Source organism: Electrona antarctica (assembly GCF_951216825.1).
Source record: "Electrona antarctica genome assembly, chromosome: 24".
Classification (NCBI taxonomy): Eukaryota; Metazoa; Chordata; class Actinopteri; order Myctophiformes; family Myctophidae; genus Electrona; species Electrona antarctica.
The window spans coordinates 9,813,953-9,817,890 of NC_136803.1; positions in this window are offsets into that span (position 1 = coordinate 9,813,953).

Genomic DNA, 3,938 nt, shown 5'->3' on the forward strand with positions numbered 1-3,938 from the left:
TCGAGCTTCTAGTCTGAATAATGAGAATAATATGGAATTAATATTCAAATGAAAAGAAAACAAAAGAAAACAAAACAATGGAATGACTGCCAATGATTCAACAGATGAACAATGAATGATCTGAATGTCATTAAAGAATGAATGCAGACATTTAGCAGATGTTTGAATCCAGAGTGATTTACAAAGTCCACCATGAGAGTAAACGACATGAAGTCTAGTCGACCAATCAACACGGTCACAGCAGGAAAAAAAGGAGGGGTGCCGAGTACGGAACCCTGTGGGACCCCAGTCAGCAAAGTCAACAGGGTTTCAGTGGTTCAGTATAAAGGTTTATATACAATAAAAGGTTCTAAAACATGTTTTGGCCCACGCAGGGACCACTTGGAGGGGAGAAATATTTACAAGTACCCCTTCATCCTCGCCATCCACCGATGAGCATCTTACAACCTTACATTTAGATGCCACTGGAACGGCTTGTATTAAAAACCTTTCAATCAAAGTCATGTCATAGTCAAACAGAAACCATACTTCAGGGCTGTTCAACTAGTTGTTCAGGAGGTCACGTTGGCAGAAACCCAAAGGGGTCTGGACTGCCCCCCAAAAAGATATTCATCTCATATGTAGCCTACAACTTGATACAACATAACTGACTATTCATCTCATACAGTATGTACAACTGACACAACATAACTGACTATTCATCTCATTATGTACAACTGACACAACATAACTGACTATTCATCTCATTATGTACAACTGACACATCATAACTGACTATTCGACTTCGTGGCAATAAACAGAGTCTGAGTCGACACCAGATTTCATCTTCTTTCGTTTTTTTTCTTCTCATTTTCATCTTCAAGATGTTGTGACAATAGCCTGTTTTACAAACTCACATGCAGAGCTTGTAGATCTGATATATTAAAATATCTGATGTAGAGGTTAAAGTGGTTGAACTGAAGTTGTTGCTATATTAATTTAACTCATTCACTGCCGTCTACCAAGGACAACTTTTAACACCTTTTTCTCTTTCTTTAGCCCCTCCTATATACAGCTTTTGTCCTCACACGTCTCATATTTGCCATTGACAATGAAAGGAGAAATTATTAGGACGAATATCCGCCAAATTTCACGTAAATTTGTGGCAACACAAACATTAAATGCCATTGACAATGAAGGGAAAGTTTACGTGATATGTAGGCTAACCAATCACATACATTCAGTTGTTCATGACATGATGTTTAATGATTGTTACTAAAACATGAGTTTCGGGTAAATTAAAATAAGATCAACGCCTTCAAAATAAAAGACTGAAAGGACAAAATAAGGGGCAAAATAAATCTAGCAGTGAATGAGTGAGACCCTCTGGAGCCCCCTCAAGGACCCCTGGGGGTCCACAGCCATAGACACATGCAACACACACACACACACACACACACACACACACACACACACACACACACACACACACACACACACACACACACACACACACACACACACACACACACACACACACACACACACACACACACACACACACACACACACACGATGAAAACTATGGCGTAGAATGTTGGTCGACTACGTTTTTTGACATGACGTAGTTTACGACTGACGAAAACTAGATTACTAAATAAAAACTAATATGATGACTAAAACTATGACTAAATAAATATATTGATAATTTGGTCGACAAATGTATGTCAAGGAAGGACTAGTGGAGAAGAGATCCAGTATAACTAAATGTTAGGGAGGGACTAGTGGAGGAGAGATCCAGTAGAACTAAATGTTAGGGAGGGACTAGTGGAGGAGAGATCCAGTAGAACTAAATGTCAGGGAGGGACTAGTGGAGAAGAGATCCAGTAGAACTAAATGTTAGGGAGGGACTAGTGGAGGAGAGATCCAGTAGAACTAAATGTCAGGGAAGGACTAGTGAAGAAGAGATCCAGTAGAACTAAATGTCAGGGAGGGACTAGTGGAGAAGAGATCCAGTAGAACTAAATGTCAGGGAGGGACTAGTGGAGAAGAGATCCAGTAGAACTAAATGTCAGGGAGGGACTAGTGGAGAAGAGATCCAGTAGAACTAAATGTCAGGGAGGGACTAGTGGAGAAGAGATCCAGTAGAACTAAATGTCAGGGAGGGACTAGTGGACTAGAGAAGAGATCCAGTAGAACTAAATGTTAGGGAGGGACTAGTGGAGAAGAGATCCAGTAGAACTAAATGTCATGGAGGGACTAGTGGAGAAGAGATCCAGTAGAACTAAATGTTAGGGAGGGACTAGTGGAGAAGAGATCCAGTAGAACTAAATGTTAGGGAGGGACTAGTGGAGAAGAGATCCAGTAGAACTAAATGTCAGGGAGGGACTAGTGGAGAAGAGATCCAGTAGAACTAAATGTCAGGGAGGGACTAGTGGAGAAGAGATCCAGTAGAACTAAATGTCAGGGAGGGACTAGTGGACTAGAGAAGAGATCCAGTAGAACTAAATGTTAGGGAGGGACTAGTGGAGAAGAGATCCAGTAGAACTAAATGTCATGGAGGGACTAGTGGAGAAGAGATCCAGTAGAACTAAATGTTAGGGAGGGACTAGTGGAGAAGAGATCCAGTAGAACTAAATGTTAGGGAGGGACTAGTGGAGAAGAGATCCAGTAGAACTAAATGTCAGGGAGGGACTAGTGGAGAAGAGATCCTGTAGAACTAAATGTTAGGGAGGGACTAGTGGAGGAGAGATCCAGTAGAACTAAATGTCAGTGAGTGACTAGTGGAGAAGAGATCCAGTAGAACTAAAAGACAAGTAATTTCATGTTTGGTTGTGCTCTGAAAAATAACAGACCTACAAGCTCACACCATAGTTGCAGCGCGACACGTTATGACCTTGTAGATCTGCTATTTTCAGTAAAATCAGTCACCATAACGGCAAGCCAAAATGCATTTTAGTCGACTAAATCAACTGAACATTTAGCAGATTAAAATCCTATGATATTTAGTCGACTAAAAATGTAGACTAAAAGCACACACACACACACACACACACACACACACACACACACACACACACACACACAAGTGTTGATGTCGTCGACTAAAACTAAGACGAAAAAAGTTCGTCAAATACCTTCTTCCACTGACGAAAACTAAAAGGAAACTAAATTAAAACTAAGCTATGATGACTAAAACTAAGACTAAATATACTGACAATATCATCAACAAATGAAAACTAGACTAAAATGTTAGGAAGGGACTAGTGGACAAGAGATCCAATACAAGTCATTTTACACTTGGTTGCATGCTGAAAATAGCAGATCTACAAGCTGACAATGCATCGCAGCGCGACTCGTTGTGAGCTTGTAGATCGGCTATTTTCAGCAAGTGTAAAAACAGTCATTACGACAGCATCAAGGCCAGCCAAAATACATTTTAGTCGACTAAATCACCTGTAGATTTAGTCGACTAAAACTATAGACTAACACTAAAACATTCCAGCTGACTTAAAACTAAATGAAAACTATTCAACAGACTATATATGACTAAAACACAAATATGCTGCCAAAAACAACACTGACACACACACACACACACACACACACACACACACACACACACACACACACACACACACACACACACACACACACACACACACACACACACACACACACACACACACACACACACACACACACACACACACGGTCTCAAAGTAAGGTCCAGGGACCCCCGAGACGGTTCCAGGGGGTCCTAAGAGCATAATGATAAATAACCTAAAATAACTTTAACCTAAATACATCACTATTTCAAATTAGCAGATCTACAAAATGGCAGATCTACAAGATCTACAAAATAGCAGATCTACAAGCTCACAACGCACCGTCATGTGACGCGTTGTGAGCTTGTAGATCTGCTATTGAAAACAAATCCTCTCAAAGCCTCTCTGATG